General features: G+C 44.9%; 1 long non-coding RNA gene across 1 annotated transcript; it reads right to left on the reverse strand.

Moving 5' to 3' along the window:
• Nucleotides 1-8914: 8914 nt before the first annotated feature.
• Nucleotides 8915-15207, reverse strand: LOC120986983. Its single transcript, XR_005775861.1, has 2 exons — nucleotides 15149-15207; nucleotides 8915-9066 (listed from the first exon to the last, which is right to left on the reverse strand). It is a non-coding gene; the product is annotated as an uncharacterized LOC120986983 (long non-coding RNA).
• Nucleotides 15208-17044: the final 1837 nt, after the last annotated feature.

Genomic DNA, 17044 nt, shown 5'->3' on the forward strand with positions numbered 1-17044 from the left:
GTGCCAGTAATAAGAGCCCAGCCCCCATCATGTGCCAGTAATAGGAGCCCCCTCAATGTTCCAGTAACAAGAGCCCCCATCATGTGCCAGTAATAAGCCCCCCATCATGTGCCAGTAATAAGCCCCCCATCATGTGCCAGTAATAAGCCCCCCATCATGTGCCAGTAATAAGCCTCCCATCATGTGCCAGTAATAAGCCCCCCATCATGTGCCAGTAATAAGCCGACATCATGTGCCAGTAATAAGTCCCCCATTATGTGCCAGTAATAAGTCCCCCATCATGTGCCAGTAATAAGCCCCCCATCATATGCCAATAATAAGCCCCCCATCATGTGCCAGTAATAAGCCCCCATCATGTGCCAGTAATAAGCCCCCCATCATGTGCCAGTCATAAGCCTCCCATCATGTGCCAGTAATAAGCCCCCCATAATGTGCCAGTAATAAACTCCCCATCATGTGCCAGTAATAAGCTCCCCATCATGTGCCAGTAATAAGCCCCCATCATGTGCCAGTAATAAGCCCCCCCATCATGTGCCAGTAATAAGCCCCCATCATGTGCCAGTAATAATACCCCCCATCATGTGCCAGTAATAATCCCCCCATCATGTGCCAGTAATAATCCCCCCATCATGTGCCAGTAATAAGCCTCCCATCAAGTGCCAGTAATAAGCCTCCCATCAAGTGCCAGTAATAAGCCTCCCATCATGTGCCAGTAATAAGCCCCCCATCATGTGCCAGTAATAAGCCCCCCATCATGTGCCAGTAATAAGCTCCCCATCATGTGCCAGTACTAATACCCCCATCATGTGCCAGTAATAAGCCCCCCCAATGTGCCAGTAACAAGAGCCCCCCATCATGTGCCAGTAATAAGCCCCCCATCATGTGCCAGTAATAAGCTCCCCAATGTGCCAGTTACAAGAGCCCCCCTAAAGTGCCTGTAAAACTATTGTAAAAAAACACTTATACTTACCTTCATGTCAGTGATGCGATGCAGGCCTCCTCCGGCCTGTGTCCCGGGCTGTACGGCTCAGGCGGCAGATGACTATGGAGATGAGCTCAATGGAAGCGCTCATCTCCCTGTTGTGTCTGGCTGCAGCCGCTCAGTTGGGGGGGCATTTTAGTTGGGGGGGCACAGCGTGATGTAGGGGGGGGCCGTGGCCTCCTCTGGCCCCCCCTGGCGACCCCACTGCAAGTAGGCAGGAAAAACCGGTCTCACTGTGTGTGTGTTTCCTGCCTACTGTGGTGACACCAGCTGATTATCAACTGATACAGGACAGGAAGTCAATTACTTCTCTATTCATTCCTATGAGACTGACATTGAGGCTCCCTTAGGAATACATTAAGAAACTGGCTTTCTGTCCACACATAAGATCCTGTGTTATTTGGATAGTCAGAGTGCTGGTCACATGTCACAGCTGAGGATCAGAAGGGAGATTATAACTCACAAATATAGTTTCTGGTAAGAATATTACCTCCACTACAGTTTATAACAGGTACCCTGTCTAACATGTCAGAGAATACATTTGTGTGGGAGTGCTTCTTTAAACATGGACATGTTGATATACATATATTGCATATTTGTGAATTATTTGCTTGTCTTTATTACCTTATTTTGTTCAGATGTGCTGGTTCATAGACTGATTCTGTAGTAACTTGTTCATATAGGGTCAAAAGTAATAGAAAGAGGGAAGGTAAACATTGCCCTATATGAACCTTGTAGAATAAAGTAGTCTTTAGTATCTACACTACCCGGCAATGCTCAACAGATAATTTGGTCATTAGTAGAGTTGAGCGAACACCTGGATGTTCGGGTTCGAGAAGTTCGGCCGAACTTCCCGGAAATGTTCGGGTTCGGGATCCGAACCCGACCCGAACTTCGTCCCGAACCCGAACCCCATTGAAGTCAATGGGGACCCAACTTTTCGGCACTAAAAAGGCTGTAAAACAGCCCAGGAAAGAGCTAGAGGGCTGCAAAAGGCAGCAACATGTAGGTAAATCCCCTGCAAACAAATGTGGATAGGGAAATTAATAAAAATAAAAATAAAATATATAAAAATAAACCAATATCAATTGGAGAGAGGTCCTATAGCAGAGAATCTGGCTTCACGTCAGCAGAGAATCAGTCTTCATGCCATAGCAGAGAATCTGGCTTCACGTCACCCACCACTGTAACAGTCCATTGTCATATATTTAGGCCCCGGCACCCAGGCAGAGGAGAGAGGTCCCGTAACAGAGAATCTGGCTTCATGTCAGCAGAGAATCAGTCTGCATGTCATAGCAGAGAATCAGGCTTTACGTCACCCAACACTGGAACAGTCCATTGTCAGATATTTAGGCCCAGGCACCCAGGCAGAGGAGAGAGGTCCCGTAACAGAGAATCTGGCTTCATGTCAGCAGAGAATCAGTCTGCATGTCATAGCAGAGAATCAGGCTTCACGTCACCCACCACTGGAACAGGCCACTGTCACATATTTAGGCCCAGGCACCCAGGCAGAGGAGAGAGGTCCCATACCAGAGATTCAGGTTTCATGTCAGCAGAGAATCAGTCTTCATGTCATAGCAGAGAATCAGGCTTCACGTCACCCACCACTGGAACAGGCCACTGTCACATATTTAGGCCCTGGCACCCAGACAGAGGAGAGAGGTCCCGTAACAGAGATTCAGGCTTCATGTCAGCAGAGAATCAGTCTTGATGTCATAGCAGAGAATCAGGCTTCACGTTACCCACCACTGGAACAGGCCACTGTCACATATTTAGGCCCCGGCACCCAGGCAGAGGAGAGAGGTCCCGTAACAGAGATTCAGGCTTCATGTCAGCAGAGAATCAGTCTTGATGTCATAGCAGAGAATCAGGCTTCACGTTACCCACCACTGGAACAGGCCACTGTCACATATTTAGGCCCCGGCACCCAGGCAGAGGAGAGAGGTCCCATAACAGAGATTCAGGCTTCATGTCAGCAGAGAATCAGTCTTCATGTCATAGCAGAGAATCAGGCTTCACGTCACCCACCACTGGAACAGGCCACTGTCACATATTTAGGCCCCGGCACCCAGACAGAGGAGAGAGGTCCCGTAACAGAGAATCTGGCTTCATGTCAGCACAGAATCAGTCTTCATGTCATAGCAGAGAATCAGGCTTCACGTCACCCACCACTGGAGCAGGCCACTGTCACATATTTAGGCCCAGGCACCCAGGCAGAGGAGAGAGGTCGCGTAACAGAGAATCTGGCTTCATGTCAGCACAGAATCAGTCTTCATGTCATAGCAGAGAATCAGGCTTCACGTCACCCACCACTGGAACAGGCCACTGTCACACATTTAGGCCCCGGCACCCAGACAGAGGAGAGGTTCATTCAACTTTGGGTTGCCCCGCAATATAATGGTAAAATGAAAATAAAAATAGGATTGAATGAGGAAGTGCCCTGGAGTACAATAATATATTGTTAAGGGGAGGTAGTTAATGTCTAATCTGCACAAGGGATGGACAGGTCCTGTGGGATCCATGCCTGGTTCATTTTTATGAACGTCAGCTTGTCCACATTGGCTGTAGACAGGCGGTTGCGTTTGTCTGTAATGACGCCCCCTGCCGTGCTGAATACACGTTCAGACAAAACGCTGGCCGCCGGGCAGGCCAGCACCTCCAAGGCATAAAAGGCTAGCTCTGGCCACGTGGACAATTTGGAGACCCAGAAGTTGAATGGGGCCGAACCATCAGTCAGTACGTGGAGGGGTGTGCACAGGTACTGTTCCACCATGTTAGTGAAATGTTGCCTCCTGCTAACACGTTCCGTATCAGGTGGTGGTGCAGTTAGCTGTGGCGTGGTGACAAAACTTTTCCACATCTCTGCCATGCTAACCCTGCCCTCAGAGGAGCTGGCCGTGACACAGCTGCGTTGGCGACCTCTTGCTCCTCTTCTGCCTTCGCCTTGGGCTTCAACTGGTTCCCCTGTGACATTTGGGAATGCTCTCAGTAGCGCGTCTACCAACGTGCGCTTGTACTCGCGCATCTTCCTATCACGCTCCAGTGTAGGAAGTAAGGTGGGCACATTGTCTTTGTACTGGGGATCCAGCAGGGTGGCAACCCAGTAGTCCGCACACGTTAAAATGTGGGCAACTCTGCTGTCGTTGCGCAGGCACTGCAGCATGTAGTCGCTCATGTGTGCCAGGCTGCCTAGAGGTAAGGACAAGCTGTCCTCTGTGGGAGGCGTATCGTCATCGTCCTGTGTTTCCCCCCAGCCACGCACCAGTGATGGGCCCGAGCTGCTTTGGGTGCCACCCCGCTGTGAACATGCTTCATCCTCATCCTCCTCCACCTCCTCCTCATCCTCGTCCTCCTCGTCCTCCAGTAGTGGGCCCTGTCTGGCCACATTTGTACCTGGCCTCTGGTGTTGCAAAAAACCTCCCTCTGAGTCACTTTGAAGAGACTGGCCTGAAAGTGCTAAAAATGACCCCTCTTCCTCCTCTTCCTCCTGGGCCACCTCCTCTTCCATCATCGCCCTAAGTGTTTTCTCAAGGAGACATAGAAGTGGTATTGTAACGCTGATAACGGCGTCATCGCCACTGGCCATGTTGGTGGAGTACTCGAAACAGCGCAACAGGGCACACAGGTCTCGCATGGAGGCCCAGTCATTGGTGGCGAAGTGGGTCTGATCCGCAGTGCGACTGACCCTTGCGTGCTGCAGCTGAAACTCCATTATGGCCTGCTGCTGCTCGCACAGTCTGTCCAGCATGTGCAAGGTGGAGTTCCACCTGGTGGGCACATCGCATATGAGGTGGTGAGCGGGAAGGCCGAAGTTACGCTGTAGCGCAGACAGGCGTGCAGCAGCAGGGTGTGAACGCCGGAAACGCGAACAGACGGCCCGCACTTTATGCAGCAGCTCTGACTTGTCGGGGTAGTTGCGAATGAACTTCTGCACCACCAAATTCAGCACATGCACCAGGCAAGGGATGTGCGTCAAACCGGCTAGTCCCAGAGCTGCAACGAAATTTCGCCCATTATCGCACACCACCAGGCCGGGCTTGAGGCTCACCGGCAGCAACCACTCGTCGGTCTGTTGTTCTATACCCCGCCACAACTCCTGTGCGGTGTGGGGCCTGTCCCCCAAACATATGAGTTTCAGAACGGCCTGCTGACGTTTACCCCGGGCTGTGCTGAAGTTGGTGGTGAAGGTGTGTGGCTGACTGGATGAGCAGGTGGAAGAAGAGGAGGAGGAAGCTGAGTAGGAGGAGGAGGAGACAGGAGGCAAAGAATGTTGCCCTGCGATCCTTGGCGGCGGAAGGACGTGCGCCAAACAGCTCTCCGCCTGGGGCCCAGCCGCCACTACATTTAGCCAGTGTGCAGTTAGGGAGATATAGCGTCCCTGGCCGTGCTTACTGGTCCACGTATCTGTGGTTAGGTGGACCTTGCCACAGATGGCGTTGCGCAGTGCACACTTGATTTTATCGGACACTTGGTTGTGCAGGGAAGGCACGGCTCTCTTGGAGAAGTAGTGCTGGCTGGGAACAACATACTGTGGGACAGCAAGCGACATGAGCTGTTTGAAGCTGTCTGTGTCCACCAGCCTAAATGATAGCATTTCATAGGCCAGTAGTTTAGAAATGCTGGCATTCAGGGCAAGGGATCGAGGGTGGCTAGGTGGGAATTTACGCTTTCTCTCAAATGTTTGTGAGATGGAGAGCTGAACGCTGCCGTGTGACATGGTTGAGATGCTTGGTGACGCAGGTGGTGGTGTTGGTGGTACATCCCATGTTTGCTGGGCGGCAGGTGCCAACGTTCCTCCAGAGGCGGAGAAAGAGGCCGAGGCGGCGGCAGCAGCAGAAGAGGCCGAGGCGGAAGCAGCAGAAGAGGTAGCAGGGGGAGCCTGAGTGACTTCTTTGTTTTTAAGGTGTTTACTCCACTGCAGTTCATGCTTTGCATGCAGGTGCCTGGTCATGCAGGTTGTGCTAAGGTTCAGAACGGTAATGACTCGCTTCAGGCTCTGATGGCACAGCGTGCAAACCACTCGGGTCTTGTCGTCAGCACATTGTTTAAAGGAGTGCCATGCCAGGGAACTCCTTGAAGCTGACTTTGGGGTGCTCGGTCCCAGATGGCGGTGGTCAGTAGCAGGCGGAGTCTCTTGGCGGCGGGTGTTCTGATTTTGCCCACTGCTCCCTCTTTGTCTTTTGCTACCCTGTTGGCTCGGTCTCACCACTGCCTCTTCCTCCGAACTGTGAAAGTCAGTGGCACGACCTTCATTCCATGTGGGGTCTAGGACCTCATCGTCCCCTGCATCGTCTTCCACCCAGTCTTGATCCCTGACCTCCTGTTCAGTCTGCACACTGCAGAAAGACGCAGCAGTTGGCACCTGTGTTTCGTCATCATCAGAGACGTGCTGAGGTGGTATTCCCATGTCCTCATCATCAGGAAACATAAGTGGTTGTGCGTTAGTGCATTCTATCTCTTCCACCCCTGGGGAAGGGCTAGGTGGATGCCCTTGGGAAACCCTGGCAGCAGAGTCTTCAAACAGCATAAGAGACTGCTGCATAACTTGAGGCTCAGACAGTTTCCCTGATATGCATGGGGGTGATGGGGGTGATGTGACAGACTGATGGGCTTGGTTTTCATGCGCCATCTGTGCGCTTTCTGCAGAAGACTGGGTGGAAGATAATGTGAACGTGCTGGATGCACTGTCGGCCACCCAATTGATTAATGCCTGTACCTGCTCAGGCCTTACCATCCTTAGAACGGCATTGGGCCCCACCAAATATCCCTGTAAATTCTGGCGGCTACTGGGACCTGAGGTAGTTGGTACACTAGGACGTGTGGCTGTGGCAGAACGGCCACGTCCTCTCCCAGCACCAGAGGGTCCACTAACACCACCACGACCATGTCCGCGTCCACGTCCCTTTCTAGTTGTTTTCCTCATTGTTACCGTTCACCACAATAAGAAAAATATTATTCGGGCCAATGTATTGAATTAAAATTCAGGCCTTTTTTTACAGACACCTAACACTGTCTGGCTATCTATTTAGGTACCGTATTACACTAATACAGGCACACAAGTAATGACAGATTTGGTTGAATATAAATGTGAGGCCTATTTTTTACGCGCTGTGTGACAGATATACCTTTAATCACAGAATTAGACTTGTATCTGCACGGTAGCGTGTGTGTTAAGTTTTTCAGAATGACACTATCAGCACCTTAAATCTAAGATATCCTTTTTGGGATAGATTTAAAGTAGGCCTGATATAGCAGAAACTACTAATTTTGAGAATGGCAAATTTGGGAATAGTTTTTCAACCCAGAACAAAAACTGTGCTTTTACGGTCACTACAAATAATTTGACCAGCTAAAACAGTACAGATTTGGTTGAATAGAAATGTCAGGCCTAATTTTTACGCGCTGTGTGACAGATATACCTTTAATCACAGAATTAGACTTGTATCTGCACGGTAGCGTGTGTGTTAAGTTTTTCAGAATGACACTATCAGCACCTTCAATCTAAGATATCCTTTTTGAGATAGATTTAAAGTAGGCCTGATATAGCAGAAACTACTTATTTATGAGAATGGCAAATTTGGGAATAGTTTTTCAACCCAGAGCAAAAACTGTGCTTTTACGGTCACTAAATATAACTTGACCAGCTAAAACTGTACTGATTTGGAGGAATAGAAATGTGAGGCCTATTTTTTACGCGCTGTGTGACAGATATACCTATAATCACAGAATTAGACTTGTATCTGCACGGTAGCGTGTGTGTTAAGTTTTTCAGAATGACACTATCAGCACCTTCAATCTAAGATATCCTTTTTGGGATAGATTTAAAGTAGGCCTGATATAGCAGAAACTACTAATTTTGAGAATGGCAAATTTGGGAATAGTTTTTCAACCCAGAACAAAAACTGTGCTTTTACGGTCACTAAATATAACTTGACCAGCTAAAGCTGTACTGATTTGGAGGAATAGAAATGTCAGGCCTATTTTTTAGGCGCTGGGTGACAGGCTCAACTTGCCCCTGATGTAGTATATGGCCAAAAAATAACCACACTGTTGATGGTTAAATGCACTTGGGTGACACAGGCTCAGCCTGCACCTAAAGTAGGATATAGCAAAAAATAACCACACTGTTGATGGTTAAATGCACTTGGGTGACACAGGCTCAGCCTGCACCTGATGTAGTATATGGCCAAAAAATAACCACACTGTTGATGGTTAAATGCACTTGGGTGACACACAGGCTCAGCCTGCACCTGATGTAGTATATGGCCAAAAAATAACCACACTGTTGATGGTTAAATGCACTTGGGTGACACAGGCTCAGCCTGCACCTGATGTAGGATATAGCAAAAAATAACCACACTATTGATGGTTAAATGCACTTGGTGGTAGCTTGTGCTGGCGCACAAGCAAGCCACAAAATGGCCGGCGATCACCCCAGAAAAAAGTGATATAAAAACGCTCTGGGCAGCCTAATAAAAGTGAGCAATTCAATATCAGCACTTCAATGATCCACAGCTGGAGATCGATCACTGAATTAATTCTTTTGGAGGAGTTAATCTGCCTAATCTCACCCTAACGTCGCAGCAGCAACCTCTCCCTATGCTTGAATCAGCAGAGTGACGTGCAGCGCTACGTGACCCAAGCTTATATAGAGGCTGGGTCACATTCTGCACTGGCCAATCACAGCCATGCCAATAGTAGGCAAGGCTGTGATGGCCTCTTGGGGCAAGTAGTATGACGCTTGTTGATTGGCTGCTTTGCAGCCTTTCAAAAAGCGCCAAGAAAGCGCCGAACACCGAACCCGAACCCGGACTTTTACGGAAATGTTCGGGTCCGTGTCACGGACACCCCAAAATTCGGTACGAACCCGAACTATACAGTTCGGGTTCGCTCATCCCTAGTCATTAGGATTGTGACATAAAACCAGGATACCTTGGCAATCTAACCCCTTCAGTGCTTCTCGTTTAGCAGCAGTCAGTCGCGGATGTTCGGTACTGCAAAATTATAGCAGTTTTATCCCTTCTCGTGTCTTTTGGTGTCTGATTGAAGCTTCTTTGATCTACTGTGTGCATATGATTAAAGAACTGTGGATTAAAACAGGAGCCAAGTAAGATGCTATTCAATGTATTTTACATTAGCTTTGTAGTCTTAACCATTTATGTGTCCCACACATCAGCATATGGTCATTTTAGAATATTTGTGCAAAATGGCAAAGTTTAGGTTGCTTTCCTGCATGGTGCAACTTCTGGATTGTGCTGGTAATATCAAAATAATGTAAGCAAAGAATAGCTGCAATGCTTTGAAAAAGATATTCTGTATTTTACTGACATTTAATGACAAATCACGTATAGCATTCATATAAATCACCCACGAGCACTTTCAAGTATGTATTATTAAATACAAGCTTGATTGTGACTTTTCACTGTCCCTGACTCCCTAAGCTTGTTTTCTTGGCAAGCATTGCTACATCCAACCATCCTCATTCACAGCCCAGCCCAGCACAGAATAACGTTCTGATCATTCTGCTAGGACACCTTCCTGCCTGCTGCAGCACTGACTGACTCATCCAGGCTGTCTGTCGACTTGTAAGCCAATCAGGGCAACAGTCCCCCCTCCACTTCCTCTCAGGGTCATGTGAGCACCCTTCTTCTTCCTCCCTAGTGCTTTTTCCCGCCATCATGTGCAGTAAAACGCCATCAAGTGCCATTTTACTGGACATGTCCAAAACGAACCTGAAAAATTTCAGTTTTTTCTGCCGGACATAATTTTAAAAAGTTTGTAACAAACCCAGTTCATTACAAATTGGTTCGCTCATGTTTACTTGTAACCTCTTCTGACATGTTTATTTTAGTAAATACTTGCATTCTCCATTTAATAATTTTTTCATGTAACTCTATGTTGTGCCATTCTAGGAGTCTACAGTGTGTTTGCCTGCACGGTCTGACATCAGCAGCACTGACTGGATAGTGTCAGACAGGGCAGGAACATCCCCCTTTCCTAACTGGACTTCCTGTTTTCAAAGGTCCCCTGCTATCAAGTTCTGTGGGATCTGCAATTTGAGATTCTCAAAACTGTCATACTTATGGCCATTATCTACAGAAAACACTGTGCATATGCTTAGGAATAGGTGCATATAGAGATACATAGTGAGTGTCCTTTTACATGTGCAGATTGTGTCCATAAAAAAGTGCTGATTGATGGTATAGCAAGTTCATTAGCACTCTTTAATTTCCGTTTACATGTGGCAGTCATTGTAGGGTGTGGAGGCGAACGATTATTAATATAATAATTTGTGCCCCATACAGCTTGCACAGTCTGACATTATCCAATCCGTGCTGTCAGTGTCTGACTGTACAGGGACACACCCTAACTGGTAACACCCAGATGGACCTTCATTGCAAACTACTAGTGTAGTGCCCTGGAGCAGGGGTACTTTTAAGTCTTGACATTTGTGCACATTTGCCCCTATATCCCCTATGCAAAGTCATCAACTCCTTACGTTATTGGATAAACCTGCACTTACTTATACTGTTTCCATGGCACTGTGGAATGGATTAATGAATACTGTGAGACTTTTGGGACTTTCTAGCTAATAATGGGAACCTAATAATTTTCCACAATTCCCATAAGGGTTAAAGAAGAGTTTTTGAAAAGGGAAAAGGCCTGACTTGTTTACCACCAAAAACAGAATAACTCTCCAGATGTCTAGTTTAGCGATGGTATTATTTCTGAATACTTTTTTTGGTCTAGAAAAACTGCTTCCTCATTCCCCATGACTATTATTTAGGTTCTAATGCAAGTCTATGACGAACAAACATTGTAACATTGTATCTGTTTGTGCTGAGTTTCTCCACTCCACCCCTCCCATTAGAAGGTTCTAGTTCAGCTAGAAACTGTATATAAGCAGAGCAGTCAGAGCCCCTAGATGTCTGCAGTTTGGAATCAGTGTCTAGAAGAAGTGACTGTGCAAGACTACTTGAGTGACCAGAAGAAGATGCTGAGACAGGATACTCAAACCCTGGACCACCAGCCTTTGACCAGAGCACCAGTCATCTGAGTGCTAGAGGGACTGCTAGCTTGAGCCTTTTCTCAGCATCAAACCTTCTTCTGCAAGTGAGGAGATTGGAGAAGCCAGCCCTATGCATTTGCACTTGAGTTCCTCCAGTAAAGAAGTGCACTAGATAACTTCAGACCCTGACTCTCTGGACTTATTTCCCTTTGGGGCGCACCACTTCCCATCATTCCAGTGAGAAGCAACACCTGGTGACACCTTGTCAGTGTCTGGGGGACCCAACGTAACATTGAAGCTACCCCAATAAATGTAAGCGACAACTTAATTTTTTCTCCATTAAAAGCAGTTACAAAAGATAAATACGAAACAGGCCTCACATCTCTCTGAAGCTACCCCAAACCCGGCCACTGCACTAGTAATTCAACATTACTTCTAGAAGGTATAATAAAGGAACGGTACAACATAGAGTCATGAATTAATGCTCCAGAATCATTATTGCAAGGGGGGTGCAAATAGTTTTTTTTTTTTTTTAAATAAATATATATTTTTATTTTCCAAATCATGATATTAGTACATAAAACAGTGATAATCACAACGGTATGCCTAGCATAGCAATCATAAACATCCTTACAAGAAGAAAAATTCTATACAACATCCTAAGAACACCCTCACGAAAATATATAATAATAACTATATCCACCCCCCCATTGGCTGCCGTCCACTCCATTCATCAATGTGTAAAATAATATTAATTATGGCTATGTAGATCTGCGTGCAATTCTCCGTTTCCTTTCAATGTCCTCATAAACTCTAATTTTTTGAAGATATGACCCCCACTCCCTTGTTGAGGGCGGGGAGACAGAGCCCCAATACTTTATCAATATAGCTTTAGCGACCATCAATCCCCGCATCCAAATCCGTCTGACCTGGGCCGGGACTTCCACTTCTGACCCACATTCTCCAAAAAGCACTATCAAAACCCCCGGGTTATAATTCATTGAACTCTCCCTTTGTAGGGGTGCAAATAGTTACTAAAACAGATATGTCAGGAGAGGGGACGGGTCCTCTTTAACCTGTTTAGGACATAGGGCATACAGGTACGCCCTGATGTCCCAGTGCTTAAGGAAACAGAGCATACCTGTACGTCCTATGTATTTCCGATCACCGCCGCGCGGCGGGCAGTGATCGGAACTAGGTGCCTGCTCAAATCATTGAGCAGGCACCCGGGGACAATGCGCGCGGGGGGGGTCCCGTGACCCCCCCGTGTCGGCGATCGCCGCAAACCGCAGGTCAATTCAGACCTGCGATTTGCGGCTTTTTATGGTGCAGCGGCGGGCGGCGGTGCCAACGGGTCCCCGTGGGGCTGTAGGGGGGGGACCCGTTGGCATGGAAGGCAGCGCAATGCCTTCCTGAGGCATCGACGCTGCCTTCCTGTGATGAGCCTGTGAGATCCAGCCCCCTGGATCTCACAGGCCAGAAGCTGTATGAATAATACACAATGTATTACTCATACAGCCAATCATTCCAATACAGAAGTATTGGAATGCATTGTAAAGGGGATCAGACCCCAAAAGTTAAAGTCCCAAAGTGGGACGAAAAAAAAAGGGAAAAAAAAGTTTTCCCCCCTAAAAATTAAAAGTTTCAAGTAAAAAAGAACAAAAAAATGTAATTTTCCCCAAATAAAGTTAAAATAAATTGGTAAAAAATAAGGAAAAAAAAAAAGTAGACATATTAGGTATCGCGGAGTCCATATCAACCGGATCTATAAACATATCACATGACCTAACCCCTCAGCTGAACACCGTAAAAAATTAAAACTGTGCTAAATAAACCATTTTTTTGTCACCTTACATCACAAAAGTACAACAGTAAGCAATCAAAAAGGCATATGCCCACCAAAATAGAACCAATCTAACCGTCACCTCATCCCGCAAAAAAATGAGCCCCTACCTAAGACAATCGCCACAAAAATAAAAAAAACTATGGCTCAGAATATGGAGACACTAAAACATAATTTTTTTTTGTTTTAAAAAAGCTGTTATTGTGTAAAACTTAAGTAAATTTAAAAAAGTATACATATTAGGTATCACCGCGTCCTAATAATAATAACCTGCTCTATAAAAATGTTACATGAGCTAACCCAGATGAACACCGTAAAAGAAAAAAAAGAAAACTGTGTAAAAAAAGCCATTTTTTGTCACCTTACATCACAAAAAAAGCAAGCGAGCAAAAAGTCATACGCACCCCAAAATAGTGCCAATCAAACCGTCATCTCATCCCGCAAAAATAATACCCTAACCAAGATAATCGCCCAAAAACTAAAAAAACTATGGCTCTCAGACTATGGAAACACTAAAACATTATTTTTTTTGTTTAAAAAATGAAATCATTGTGTAAAACTTACATAAATAAATAAAAAAAGTATACATATTAGTTATCGCCGCATCTGTGACAACCTGCTCTATAAAAATACCAAATGAACTAACCTGTCAGATGAATGTTGTAAATAACAAAAAAAAACTGTGCCAAAACAGCTATTTCTTGTTACCTTGCCTCACAAAAAGATATAGATAAAAATATAGAGCAACCAAAAATCATATGTACCCTAAACTAGTACCAGCAAAACTGCCACCCTATCCCGTAGTTTCTAAAATGGGGTCACTTTTTTGGAGTTTCTACTCTAGGGCTGCATCAGGGGGGCTTCAAATGGCACATGGTGTCAAAAAAACAGTCCAGCAAAATCTGCCTTCCAAAAACCGCATGGCATTCCTTTTCCTTCTGCGCCCTGTTGTGTGCCTGTACAGCAGTTTACGACCACATATGGGGTGTTTCTGTAAACTACGGAATCAGGGCCGAAATATTAAGTTTTGTTCGGCTGTTAACCCTTGCTTTGTAATTGGAAAAAAATATTAAAATGGAAAATCTGCCAAAAAAGTGAAATGTAGAAATTGTATCTCTATTTTCCATTAATTCTTGTGGAACATTTAAAGGGTTAGCAAAGTTTGTAAAATCAGTTTTGAATACCTTGAGGGGTGTAGTTTCTAAAATGGGGTCACTTTTTGGAGTTTCTACTCTAGGGGTGCATCAGGGGGGCTTCAAATGGGACATGGTGTCAAAAAACCAGTCCAGCAAAATCTGCCTTCCAAATACCGTATGGCATTCCTTTCCTTCTGCGCCCTGCCGTGTGCCCGTACAGCAGTTTACGACCACATATGGAAAAATCTGCCAGTTTGCGACCACATAAAATGGTAAATCTGCAAAAAAAAGGGAAATTTTGAAATTGTATCTCTATTTTCCATTAATTCTTGTGGAACACCTAAAGGGTTAATGATGTTTGTAAAATCAGTTTTGAATACCTTGAGGGACGTAGTTTATAGAATGGGGTCATTTTTGGGTGGTTTCTATTATGTAAGCCTCACAAAGTGACTTCAGACCTGAACTGGTCCTTAAAAAGTGGGTTTTTGAAAACTTCAGAAAAATTTCAACATTTGCTTCTAAACTTCTAAGCCTTGTAACATCCCCAAAAAATGTAATATCATTCCCAAAATGATCCAAACATGAAGTAGACATAGGGAATGTAAAGTAATAACTATGTATTATAGGAGTAGAGAAATTGAAACTTAAAAATTAGCAAATTTGGTACTTTTTTATAAATAAAAAAGATTTTTTTTTACTTCATTTTACCAGTGTCATGAAGTACAATATGTGACGAAAAAACAATCTCAGAATAGCCTGGATAAGTTAAAAACATTTTAAAGTTATCACCACATAAAGCGACACTGGTCAGATTTGCAAAAAATGGCCTGGTCCTTAAGGTGAAAATGAGCCCGGTCCCTAAGGGGTTAAGGCATAGTGGACCAGTTTGTATGTCCATTTATGGATCCATTCAAAATGGAGTTTGAATAAGGCCATATAATTAGCTATTGATAATGTATGCATCATTAATAAAAGCTCAGACCTGAGTGTATACTATAATTGTAGATACAATGATGTGGTTGAGGGAAATAATTGTAATTATATTTGAACTCTGCATACCATTATTAGTAAACGAATACATAAATCCAAACTATATCCAGTCTTATAATGAAAAGCTGTCATAGGATGCCGTGCTAAACTTTGCAACACTCGCCAAAACACATTAAGTTCTGCCTTACCTTGTGATGACCTCATTGTCTTATGTATAATTGTAGCCGCCCAGGAAAGTTTCCATCTTTGCAGTCTGGATTGTGCGCTGCATGTGATGGTATAAATTTGCAGGGTGATGTAGCTAATTTGAGCTTGTGTACCTTTAGCTGATGTATAACTTGCTTCACAGGTGAAGTAAAGGATCTGGGACAACTGCCAGGCTTTACACTGGTGTTCTCTGGAAGGGTTGGCAATCCGATATGTGATTGCTTTGGGGAAGTTTGCTCTTCAGTTGACTATTAGGCGCCTGTTCAGTGTATAAATACAGGATTTTGACAGTAGAGGCAATGTATGCTTGTTCTGGGAGGTTTGCAATAGGCTGTACTGACCAACTGAATGCCACTTAGCTGAAGAATGCATCATGTGTAATCATTGTCCTTGAGAAGACATCCTTGATCCCTATGGAAGGTGAATAGATCTCTATTATTTCACTCGCTCAGTCCTGATAGGATTGCTAACTATACTTCTTGGTAGGAATGTGTCACCATTCTCTCGACAAATTGCAGGTGGGGGCTTAATAACGAATTAAAGAAGAAGAGTTTTGTGTTGTTCGGTTTTCCTCTTTACCATAAAGAAATAAACTTTGGTGTTAATAAACTTTTCATGTTATTTATTTAAAATGAGAAGTTCTACAATGAATGACATGAACTCATAAATTTTCCCCTGGTGCATATTCTGCAGCATTGTTAAGATTGTCATTACTCAAATCAATCCTTGCCCCAGTGGAGTTCGCAATAAAGTTTTCCTAAATGATACACATTAGGGACAATTTCATAGGAAGTTCTGTTTTCAGAGTGCAGCAGCAATCAGACTGAGTACAGTACTTAGAGGAAACCCAAGCAAGCATAGGGAAAACTCTATGCAAACTCTATGTAGATGGACCTCTGAGCTGCACTGTGCTAATTAAATTAGAGGTATTCCATTGTATAACTGAAATCTATACAACTGTCTAATATACTCACATTGTCATCAAGATCTCTGCTTGCAGTCATTTAACTGGAATATTTGTTGTTTGCTGTCAGGTGATAAAAATCTGTGCAGGTCATGTAATGAACACACATATACACCACCCGTTACAAAACTTTCCATAGCCAGTCCAATATATGACTAGGACAGATGTGTATCCACTGGAAGTAACAATGACGGTTCTTATAGCATGACAGCAAGAAATTTTGTTAAAATGTGAGGATTTGATACTGTAAGCAAAAATAATAAAAAAAATACATTATCAACAGGTCTGCAGTGATTCCTGCAGTTCTCTAGTTCTGACATTGCATGAGCACATACAGCTGAGGGTGAACAGGGTTATAAGTGGTGTAACTAGAACTGACTGGAGTCCATGGGGCCCCCATCTCAGTCCCCATTATGGAGGACCCAAAAAACAATTCTCACTTCTCTTCTCCTCCTACGGACGCCACTGTTCTTCATGCAGCCCTGTGTCTAGGCATGTACTACGTTGTGACCTAACATCGCACAACATCAGGTCTAGATGAGCAAATTTCTCAAAAATCTGAATTTATGGTAGGCAGAGCTCTGGCTGCGCGCCTTTTCTACACGTGCCGCACATAGGATTGTAGCGGTGAACCGCTACACTCACTCAAAGTGTAACAAGAACAAAATTAAGGTACGGACATGCGCCTTTTTTTAGAAGAAACCAGGCAGTACACACCCAGCTGCACAAAAAACTAGGGTGACACAGACTTGATAAAGGGGCCGTCGAGACCCCGAAATGCGTTGTCTCAAAATAAACATTATTGTATCCTGTACCGGGTCGTGGTAATGCGCCTTATGATCATCTACCAGCTTGATCACTCCACAGTGACAAGCTAAGACACGTTTTCCAATAGTGTTGAGGTGGCAGCAGC

The sequence above is a fragment of the Bufo bufo genome, chromosome 1 (genome assembly GCF_905171765.1).
Source record: "Bufo bufo chromosome 1, aBufBuf1.1, whole genome shotgun sequence".
NCBI classification, from domain to species: Eukaryota; Metazoa; Chordata; class Amphibia; order Anura; family Bufonidae; genus Bufo; species Bufo bufo.